Source organism: Prionailurus viverrinus, chromosome C2 (genome assembly GCF_022837055.1).
Source record: "Prionailurus viverrinus isolate Anna chromosome C2, UM_Priviv_1.0, whole genome shotgun sequence".
Classification (NCBI taxonomy): domain Eukaryota; kingdom Metazoa; phylum Chordata; class Mammalia; order Carnivora; family Felidae; genus Prionailurus; species Prionailurus viverrinus.
In genome coordinates this window covers 82,739,956-82,752,232 of record NC_062569.1, presented here as the reverse complement: position 1 = coordinate 82,752,232, position 12,277 = coordinate 82,739,956, and the positions used below count along the sequence as shown (strand labels likewise).

Genomic DNA, 12,277 nt, shown 5'->3' with positions numbered 1-12,277 from the left:
CATGTAACACAATTAAAAACATACATATGGGAATGATCTGCACAAAATGAGTTTTCAAGATTATTCCTGGGCAAAAATGGAAGAGAAATGATTGGGGAGGATTATATAGAATCTTCAATATTTGTAAGTTCTTATTTCTTAAGTGGGTGATAAGTATATTGTTATATATTATATTATCCTCTATACCAGTGGGTTTTTTTTAATCTCTCTAACATATATGCGAGCAATTCTACATAATTTATAGATGTGAGTACTTACAATCAGAAGGATTATGGAGTTTGTGCAAGGTCACATAACTAGTGAAAAGAAAGTTCAGTCTAATTACTTGCATGTCAGGTCACAAAAAGTGACTTGTTTTTTGCCATTGTAAGGTACTAAAATGCCTACTTAGGAAAAAAAATAAGTGGAAAAAATGAAAGAGCATCCACAAACACACTCTGCTACCTGACTATTGTAAAAGTAATAGAGCAACTAAGCCTGTGGAAATCTGAACTGCCAGGAGCTTCTCAGAGCAGCAAGAGGAAAATCAGGACATATAGGTAATAAAGATATTTGATTATGTAAAAAGTGAGAAAAGACATAATTATTCAAATGAGACTTCCATGTCACTGTGTGGAGATTTTTTTAAAGGAATATATAACAGTAAAACTCATGTTAGAATACACTCCCTTGAGCTGTTGCAAAAAAATATTAAATAATTTCTTAAGTTTATACCTCAAAAGTTTTAGTGGTATTTGCCAAAATGGACTCATATGCAGCCACTACCAATTAACTTCTTAAGACAGAAATAGACATACATTTACCATTCATGCATATGCATATTTATATGTGCAAAATATTAAATGACAAAATGCAAAGCTATAACATATAATGCATATATCATTTAGCTAAGTATTTTCTTAGGATGAACAAATTTAGATTTTGACACAAATGTCATCACAGAAGAGTCATATTATTTGATAAAGTTTGTTGTTAAACTTCAGCTAAATCTTGATCACCAAATATATTCAGTTCACATGTTAAGAATTAGGGGAACACGCTCTGAAATGCTGACCTCAACCATCACTGTTTATTCCTTCAATACGGATAAATTATTAGGAATGACTTATTTAAGATGTATTTATTATTAGTGAACATATATTAGCACAGGTAGGTGCCAGGTACTACCCAAGCATTGCCGATATAAAGATGCTCCTGCACTTAATGACAAATATTGAGTGAATTATCAAAAAAACAAAACAAAACAAAACAAACAAACAAACAAAAAAACAAAAAAGCCTCCTTTGAATGCTGTAATAGGAGTATCTTTAAAATGTTTCTGAGAAAGGAGAGGAAGACAGGCCAGAAAGATCAGCAAGACTTCACAGACGTCATTATAAATAAATGGAATAATGCCTAGGAAAGTATTATTTTTTAAGCACATAAGATTTTTAATTTAAGAAATTATTATTTTTATTATAAATTACCCCATTTCAATTCTCAGTAAGGAGGACATTTCACAGCATGATGGAACTTTGTACATGTAAGCATTCAAATATTTCATGGGCTGCCAAGGCTCATAATCTTCTCACGCATTTCTTTTTCCAGAAAAAAAATCTACTTATACATAAACATCAAACCCATAAGTGAAAATAAAGTTAATATTTTACCAAGGATAGTTTCTGCACAATTCATTGCCTAGCCAGCATATCTTTATTTTTTTTCTAAATATCATTGGTAGGCAGAATATTGACCTCTTAAAGATATCCACATTTTACTCCCTGAAGCCAGGAGAATATGATAGGTTACAAGGCAAAGAATAATTAAGGCAGCAGAGGGAATTAAGGTTGCTAATCAGCTGATCTGAGAGAGAGAGATTATTCTCTATTATCCAGGTGAGCCAAAGTAATTACATGGGCTCTTAAGTGTGGGAGAGGAAGGCAGAAATGTCTGAGTCAGGATGATACAATATGAGAAAGCCTTTAAAGTTTATCTGGCTTTGAAGAGGGAGGAGGGGGCCACAGGCCAAAGAAAGCAGCAGCTGCCGCTAGAAGCTGAAAGAGGCCAAGAAGTAGATTCTCCCCAGGGCACCCAGGTGGCTCAGCTGGTTAAGCATCTGATTTTTAAGTTTGGCTCAGGTCATGATCTCAAGGTTCCTGGGATTGAGCCCCAAGTTGGGCTCTGCACTGACAGTATGGAGTCTGCTTGGGATTCTCTCTCTCTCTCTCTCTCTCAAAAAAATAACATTATTTTAAAAAAAAAGAAGTAGATTCTCCACTAAAGCTTTCAGAAAGGAACATAGCTTGCCTTATCTGAGCTTGGTGAAGCCAATTTTGACGTCTCACTTCAGAACTGCCTACATAATCAATGTGTGTTGTTTTAAGACAGTAAGTTTGTTAGAGAAGCCAGAGGAAACTATTACAATTAACACATTTTATTCTCACAAAAACAAGTTCTGTGAAGCCTTTATTAAAAACTCCAGCCACTTCCACTAGAGTTTTCTACCACCACATTTTCCATAAAGGGAGTTAATGTCTTAAAATAAGACCCAATTATTGGGTCACAGTTTGGTAGGTCAAAAGTATGGACAGACTAGACTGATTCTATGCATAGGATCTCACATGGCAAAATCAAGATGTCAGCCATCTTGGTCTCTTAACTGGGGACTCTGAGAAATTATCTTCTTCCAGACTCATTTTGGCTTCTTAACAGATTCACTTCCTTGCACCTGTAGGCTGAGCTTTCTATTTCCTTGCTATCTATTGGCAACAACTAAGGCCGCCTGCATTCCTTCTCATGGGGCCTACTTCAAACCAGCAATGGTGCAACTCCTTCCCCTGTTTCAAATCTCTCTCACTCCCTCTTCTGTCATAAACTGGAGAAATCTCTCTACTTTTAATGCCACATATGATAGATCAGACCCACCTGGATAATCCCACTCTCTTAACTTTGCATAACATAATGGTGGGAGTGACAGTTCACCATTCTCACAGAGTCTGAGGATTAGAGTAGGACATATTTTAGAAATTCTGCCTCCCACAACTATTCAAACACCCTGTTTAATTTTTAATATATTAAATATTAATGAATTTCTTTATATGGCTAGCTTATGCCTTGCTCTGAATTCTGTTGTATTTCTTTTATGGAAACATATTTTCAGTAAAAGATAAGAAACTCCTAAAAACAGGAATACTCTACTGCATTTATAGGCACTATGTTAGAGCTAAGGATACAGATATAAATCTGATTATCAGAAAAGAGTTTAATGGAATAGTATTTGGAAAATTTAGAACTGTAGACAGGTTTGAAGAATATTAAAAAAAACAAATGATAAGGATATAATACTTGTATGATTTAAAGATTTTAGGACTATGTGTAAGAATCTCTAATCATGTTTATTAGAGAGTTTTTTTTTATGAAATTTATTGACAAATTGGTTTCCATACAACACCCAGTGCTCATCCCAAAAGGTGCCCTCCTCAATACCCATCACCCACCCTCTCCTCCCTCCCACCCCCCATCAACCCTCAGTTTGTTCTCAGTTTTTAACAGTCTCTTATGCTTTGGCTCTCTCCCATTCTAACCTCTTTTTTTTTTTCCTTCCCCTCCCCCATGGGTTCCTGTTAAGTTTCTCAGGATCCACATAAGAGTGAAACCATATGGTATCTGTCTTTCTCTGTATGGCTTATTTCACTTAGCATCACACTCTCCAGTTCCATCCACGTTGCTACAAAAGGCCATATTTCATTTTTTCTCATTGCCACGTAGTACTCCATTGTGTATATAAACCACAATTTCTTTATCCATTCATCAGTTGATGGACATTTAGGCTCTTTCCATAATTTGGCTATTGTTGAGAGTGCTGCTATGAACATTGGGGTACAAGTGGCCCTATGCATCAGTACTCCTGTATCCCTTGGATAAATTCCTAGCAGTGCTATTGCTGGGTCATAGGGTAGGTCTATTTTTAGTTTTCTGAGGAACCTCCACACTGCTTCCAGAGCGGCTGCACCAATTTGCATTCCCACCAACAGTGCAAGAGGGTTCCCGTTTCTCCACATCCTCTCCAGCATCTATAGTCTCCTGATTTGTTCATTTTGGCCACTCTGACTGGCGTGAGGTGATACCTGAGTGTGGTTTTGATTTGTATTTCCCTGATAAGGAGCGACGCTGAACATCTTTTCATGTGCCTGGTGGCCATCCAGATGTCTTCTTTAGAGAAGTGTCTATTCATGTTTTCTGCCCATTTCTTCACTGGGTTATTTGTTTTTTGGGTGTGGAGTTTGGTGAGCTCTTTATAGGTTTTGGATACTAGCCCTTTGTCTGATATGTCATTTGCGAATATCTTTTCCCATTCCGTTGGTTGCCTTTTAGTTTTGTTGGTTGTTTCCTTTGCTGTGCAGAAGCTTTTTATCTTCATAAGGTCCCAGTAATTCGCTTTTGCTTTTAATTCCCTTGCCTTTGGGGATGTGTCGAGTAAGAGATTGCTACGGCTGAGGTCAGAGAGGTCTTTTCCTGCTTTCTCCTCTAAGGTTTTGATGGTTTCCTGTCTCACATTTAGGTCCTTTATCCATTTTGAGTTTATTTTTGTGAATGGTGTGAGAAAGTGGTCTAGTTTCATTCTTCTGCATGTTGCTGTCCAGTTCTCCCAGCACCATTTGTTAAAGAGGCTGTCTTTTTTCCATTGGATGTTCTTTCCTGCTTTGTCAAAGATGAGTTGGCCATACGTTTGTGGGTCTAGTTCTGGGGTTTCTATTCTATTCCATTGGTCTATGTGTCTGTTTTTGTGCCAGAGAGTTTTTTTGTTTCTAAATGCATTCAAAATCTAATCAGTGAGCATCAAAAAGGAGCTAAAACGGAGAGGAAAAAAAAAATAAACTATTAGTCTAGCAACCAAAAGAATGTATTGGGGATCAAATGAAATAACCTAAGTCAAAATGTTTATAATACTCTCAAAGTACTACTCAAATATGAAATACTAAAATCATTAGTGCAGGTACTTACTTGGCATCTTCTACATCTACATCATCCAGCAGAGGGCAAATCATATAACAAAGGCTCAGTAAAAATACTGACCACCAGTGTCATAAATAAGTAAATATACATATTATATTTCATTTCTCTTTTTAACTTTCAAACTTTTCTCTAGGAAGTGAAAGTAATTCTCTATTTCTCACTTCATCCATTTTCTTCCTGGTTTGCCCTTAGGCAAAGGGATTTAGTTTTATAAGTGTCTAAATGTTTCCTGATTCAGGAAACCTTCCTGATAGGTGAGGTGATTCAAGGCCAGACAAGGGTGACAAATGCCCCAACACTGATGAGAAATGTCTGAGCTTGCCATAGCCAGCTAGAGAAGTTCCCTGTAGTAGCTAATATATTTTAGTATGGAGATGGGGAAAGCTGAAAATGCTCCTGCAAAAATTGGCTGCCATACTCAAGGGACCGGTGTAGTGCCTTGGAAGCTACCCCAAATCTACTGTCCAAAAAGCTCATTAATGAAGTGCTGGAGAGTGACATTAGCTGGAGGCAGTCACAGTGGGGCTCTCAAATTCATTGTGCATAAGAATTATCTAGGGTTGCTTGTTAAAAATGCATGCTCCACAGGTACACCCTGAGAAATTCTGGTTTAGAAGGTCTAGGGGAGGGGAAACACGACAACAACTAGGAATCAGTACCTTTTAATAAAATAGTTCAAGGGATTCTGAAATATAAAGGGAAATAAAATATATTTATATTACTCTCTTTTAATCATATGACCAACAATAGTTTGCAAAAGAAAAAAAAAGAACTTGAGATCATAGTTTTTCAAATCAGTCTGGATATGAACTCCAGCATCTTATTTGCTGAGTGATCTTGAATAAATTACTAAAACTTTCTACATTTCAGAAAGCTCACCTATAAGATAACAGCATCATTGTAATTAACAGGAATGTGGTAGGGACTAACATTTTAGCCATTATTATTATTATTATGCATTACCTTCCCTAAAGCCCTCACAAATGGTATCTTTAAATTACCAGCACTGGCAGCACACTTACTCTTTTTGAAAATCTCTAAACCAAATGACTAGAAGACTCTAGCTGGATCCCTATGGTACACTCATAATAACAAAGCTCCTTTTTATATTGTACCAATCTCCAGCACAGAAGCATAAAGAACAATGCAATTATACAAGAATAAATTAAACCAAAACTATGTGATGGGGCAATAACATCTGCTGAACAATATCAATCATCACCCTGGAGCCATCCTGTGGGTGTGGCATCATAAGCAAAGAAATCTCTCTAAAAATGGCATAATAGGATTCTATGTCATTGTTTTTCACATCTTTTACTAAGTAGTAGGGACAGGGAGAGAAAGAGAACTTGCAAATATATTGTGGCTATCTTTCATATTCACATTTGATAGGTTTTTTTCCCTCAAAATACACTACTAAGTAAGATGCTTTATATTTCTTATGTAACAGATTCTTCTTAGGCCAATATTTGTAAAAAAATATGTATATATCTATATCTATATTTATCTATATCTATATCTATATCTATCTATATCTATATTATATAGAGGGAGAGAGAGATTTAGATATAGATGATATAGATATAGATATAGATAGATATATAAATTTAGGTCAATATAAATGAATCTTTAAAATATGAGACACATATCAGAAGAAATTATATAGACAAAAGTTTGAATTGATGGCTCTCAAAGGTGGGGGCACCTCAGTGATCCTGTCCTTTTCCTGTCAGGACGGTATCTCTAATGGTATTAGCTGTGAGAAGTAAGGGAGATGATTCCTATTCAGAAATACCAAATAAAAGCCAAAATACCAAATGCCAAATTGGAAAATGTATGAACTCCCCCCTCCGCACCCCCCCCCCACACACAATGGAGTCCCAACCCCTTAGACACTTCACTTCCTGGTTCTTCCCCTCTCCTCTCCCTTTCGCTGGTTTGTTTTCATAGGGTTTGCAATGAGCATGCACCAAAGAACAGAAGTCTCTGAGTCACCTCAAGGAATGTGCATTTGTTCTAGTCAGACTACTTTTTGTCTCATATGGACATAGGCCGGTCTGGGTAAGGCTGTAACCTCTGTAGTACTCAGCCAGTGAGGAATCAGAGTAGGGACTTGAGTGCTAGGAGGTAAATTGCCTGCTATAACTGCCCCTAGTGTGCTTGTGATCAGACACCATTATTGCAAGGACATTGATTAAAGCCTCACTTCACTGTGCTCCAAGTCTCCATGTCCCTCCTTTGATTGGGTCAGTGGGCTTATTTCTCACATAGGTCCAGGATGATAACTTTTTCTTCCTTCAGAGGTAGAAGGTTATTTTCATAACCTTTTCCTATAACTGAGATAGATCTTCTATGCCTAAAGGAAATAGGGTTTATTGCCTTTCCCTCAGAAGTTAAGACTTCTGTTCCCTACGGAAGGAAAGGGCAGACATGATGAGAAAGCATTAAGGCAAACTGACAACCTTCAAACCCTCACCCCCTGCCCCCAGGTGGGACCTTTGTGGCATTCCTCAGGCACTCCTGGCTGCCCAAGAACAAAGGAAAGGGGAAAAACAATGGTTAACTGATGGAGATCACAGTCATGCAGGACTTGAGTCTCTACCAGTTTACATATGTCCTAGTAAATTACAAGGAAGTTTTGCCTGGTAATTCTATAATTTCTGTCATTAGTTTTGGCATCTATCCATTATATTTTTTCATTCAGTGTGAGATCTTTTGCTTCTCAGTATGATGAGTAATTTTCAATTAAAGTCTAGATAATCTGAGTATTATGTTATGAGAACCTGGCCCTTATTTAAACATTCTGTTTTAGCCGACCTCTTCTGACACCACTCCATCTAGAAGGGAAGGGAGGGTACCACTGCATTGGTACTGCCAAGTGGTGGCAAAAATCCAGGTTCCCTATTCAGCCTCTTTTGGCATCCATGGGGGGAAACGACATTTTATTACTGCCAGGTGTGAATGGATTCAAACTACTCACTAGTCCTTTGTTGATATTTCTTCCCTGGCTGGAAATGTAAGAGTGCCTCATCACTGTTCCATCCATGTCATACACTAACACCCAAGTAGAGAGTGGCCTTCTTAATGCTGGGAAGGGGGTGCTGGGTGGCTCAGTCAGTGAAGTGGCAGACTCTTGGTTTCAGCTTAGGTCATGATCTCACGGTTTATGATTTTGAGCCCTGCATCAGGCTCTGCACTGACAGTGCGGAGCCTGCTTGGGATTGTCTCTCTCTACCTCTCTCTCTACCCCTCCCATCTCTCTCTCTCTCTCTCTCTCTCTCAAAATAAATAAATAAACTTTAAACTTAATGCTGGACAGTGAAGAAAGTTCTGACTGACACCAAAACCCCAGCCCATACCTCCCCAGTGTGGAGAGGATGAGGTGCTTCATTACTGAGGGTAGGGTCAAATTTCTGGCTCCCTGTGGTCTCTACTGACATGTGGGGGTGGGACAGGGCTCTTTATTGGCTTCCTTTGCCACCACACCATCAGCAAAAGGAGGTTGTACTACTTTGCCACAGTCCTATGCTGGTAGAAGTCCAGGATCTTTATTTGGCATTTGCAGGAAGGATTGGAGTAGCACCACATTTTTATCTGTGATGTTTAGCTAGAGGAGAATGGCATTGTCTAAAAGTGTTCTGTCTTCAGAGCTTGCCCCTTTCCTGGTCCTTTTGCTAGACAGACTTTTGTGAATGTTCAGTGTTTTCAGTTATACTTAGCAGGAAGAATGGGGAAAATTGTGTCTACTCCATCTTCCCAGAAGCAGGATTCTTAAAGAAGCATTTTTTTTTAATCAATGGAAAAAAATATATGAACCAAAGATTTTATATCCATGGATGGACACTTAGATTATTTCCATATTTGTTTATTTTAAATAATGCTACATTGAATATTAAGGTATATACATAATACTGGATAACGTAGAAGAAATGGATAAATTCCTAGAAACATACAACCTACCAACATTGAATTATGAATAAACAGTAAGCCTGAACAGACCCATAACTGAAGTGGAGCTCAAATCACCAATTAAAAATATCCCAATAAATAAAAAAAAACCAAACAGGATTAGATACTTTACTAGTAAATTCTGCGAAACATTTAAAGAAGAATTGATATCAATCTTTCTCAAACTCGTCCACAAAACTGAAGAAGGCACATGTCCAAACTCATTTTGAGGCCAGCATTACCTTTATAAACAAAGCCAGACAAAGATACCACAAGAAAAGAAGAACAGAGATCAATATTACTGACAGATACAGATGCAAAAAATTAACAACAAAATGCTACCAAACCAAATCCAAAAGCACTTTAAAATGATCATACACCACAACAAAGTAAGATTTATCCCTGGGATACAAGGATAGTTCAACATGTACAAATCAATGAATGTGATTTACCACATCAACAAAATGAAAGATAAAAGTCACACAATCATCTTAATAGATGCAAAATAAATTTGTGACATATTTCAATACCTTTCCATAATAAAAATAATCTTTAAAAAAATAGGGATAGAGGGAAAGTATGTCAACACAATTTAGGGCATATATGTTGGCCACAACTAACATCATACTTAAAACTGAAAGCTTCTCCTCTAAAATCAGAAACAAGACAAGGTTGCCCATTCTCCTCACTTATATTCAACATGGTAGTAAAATCTTAGCCAGAGCTAGGCAATAAAAAGAAATAAAAGGCCTCCAAATTGGAAAGGAAGAAGTTAAATGCAGTCTTTATTTGCTGATGGCTTGATCTTATATATAGAAAACCCTAAAGAGTCCATATAAAAACTGTCAGAATTAATTTAAAAATTCAGTAAATTTGCAGAACACAAAATCAACAAGCAGAAACCAGTTTCATCTCTATACATAAAAAACTATCTGAAAAGAAAATTAGAAAAATAATATTATTTATAATACCTTCAAAGAGAATAAAATACTTAGCAATAAACTTAACTAAGGGAGTAAAAGTCTAGAAACTTGTACTAAAAAACTTGTCTAAGAAAACTTGTCTAAGAAAACTTGCACTAAAAATTACCAAATATTGATGAAAGACATTAAGAAAGACACAAAAAATAGAAGGACACTCCATGTTCATGGATTATAAGACTTAATATTATTAAAATGTCCATACTACCCAAAGCAATCTACAGATTTAATGCAATTCCTATCAAAATCCAATGTCCTTTTTATAGGGGGGTGTGGGGTGGGGAAACAAGTCTACAATTCATATGGAAACACAAAAGACCATGAACAGACAAATCAAACTTGGGAAAGAAGAACAAAGCTGAAAGCATTATACACCCTGATTTCAAAACATACTCCAAAACTACAGTCATCAAAACTGTGTGGTACAGGCATAAAGACAGACATATAGATCAACAGAACAAAGAGCTCCCCCCCCACCTAAAATCCATGCATATATAGTCAACTGATCTTGACAAAGGTGCCAAGGGTACACAAATAGGGAAAGGACAGTCTCTTCAACAGATGCTGTTGGAAAAACTAGATACTCACTGCCAAAAAATGAAATTGGACCCTTATTTTACATCATACACAAACATAAACTCAGAATGGAATAAAGACTTACATGTAAGACCCAAAACTGTAAAACTCCTAAGAGAACACATAAGGACAAAGCTTCATGATATTGGCCTTAGACTGTGATTTCATGGATATTACACTAAAAGTACAGGAAACAAAACCAAAAATAGACAAGTGGGACTATATTAAACTAAAAATGTTCTGTATAGCAAAAGAAATAATCAACAGAATTAAAGGGCAACCTATGGAATGAGACAGAATATTACAAACTACGTATCTGATAAGAGATTAATCTCCAAAAAATATAGGGAACTTATACAACTTAATAGATAAAAAACTAATAACCCAATTATAAAAAATGGGCTAAGGATTTGACTAGGTATTTCTCCAGCAATGACATACAAATGACCAACAAACATGAAAAACTGTTCAATGTCACACAGGGAGATGAAAATCAAAACCACAATGAGATGTTGCATGTGCTATGGAAAACAGTATGAGGTTCATCCAAAATTAAAAGTAGAACTACCATGTGATCCAGCAATCTCACTTCTGGCTATTCATCCAAAAAAGTTAAAAACAGGATCACAAAATTTTAGCATTCCCATGTTCCTTACAACACCATGCACAATAGCCAAGACTTAAATGTCCACTGATAGATTAATGGATAAAGAAAACATGACATATACACACAATGGAATATTATTCAGCCTTTAAAAAGAAGGCAATTTTGCAATATGCAACAATGGGGTAGAACCTATTGGACACTGGGCTAAATGAAGTATGTTCAGTCACAAAGTCAAATACTGCATGATTTCACTTCTATGAGGTTTCTAAAAGAGACAAATTCATAGAATCAGAACAGAATGGTGGTTGTCAAGGCCTGGAAGGAGGGGGAAATAGGAAGCTAATAATCAATGGGCATAAAGTTTCAGTTAAGCAAGATGAATAAATTCTAGAGATCTGCTCTACAACATTGTACCTGTACTCAATGATACTGCGGCGTACAGTTAAAATTTTGTTAAGAGAGGAGATCATATGTTAAGTAGTCTTACCACAGTAAAATAAAATAAAAATATATATATATGACAAAAATTTAGCATACTAACTGAGGTGTGCTTTAAGCATAAAATACATTCTGGATTTTGAACATTTCAGACTTACAAACATAAAGGACAATATTTCATTAATAACAATAATATTTTAGGGTTGCCTGGGTGGCTCAGTCAGTTAAGTGTACAACTTTGGCTCAGGTCATGTTCTCACAGTTCATGAGTTCGAGCCATGCATTGGGCTCTGTGCTGTCAGCTCAGAGCCTGGAGCCTGCTTTGGATTCTGTGTCTCCTCTCTGCCCCTCCCCTGCTAATGCTCTATTTGTCTCTCTCTCAAAAATAAATAAACATTAAAATAATAACAATAATATTTTAATATGGGTTATATATTGAAATAATAGGTATATTGTGTTAAATAAAATAAATTTTTAAAACTTAAATAAGAAATCTTGAAACTCAATAATAATAAGACTACCAATAAAATATGAGCCAAGTGTTTGTACATTTCCCAAAAGAGGATATAGGAATGGTTAATAAGTGCATGAAAGCATACTCAAAAACATCTTTATTCATCAGAGATATGCAAATTAAATCCGTAATGTGATAATACTACACATCCATAAGAATGGCTAAAAGTAAAGACTGAAAACTCCACCTGCGAACAGGAGAACAAGAACTCTCATTCAT

The 12,277-nt window shown here is 36.4% G+C and overlaps 1 long non-coding RNA gene across 1 annotated transcript in view; it reads right to left on the bottom strand.

Annotated features, from left to right (window-relative positions):
* Positions 1-4,701: 4,701 nt before the first annotated feature.
* Positions 4,702-12,277, bottom strand: part of LOC125175388 (uncharacterized) — an 86,697-nt gene continuing 79,121 nt past the window's right edge. The window contains exon 4 of the long non-coding RNA XR_007155767.1: positions 4,702-4,829. This is a non-coding gene — a long non-coding RNA (uncharacterized LOC125175388). The remainder of the gene's footprint in view (positions 4,830-12,277) is intronic.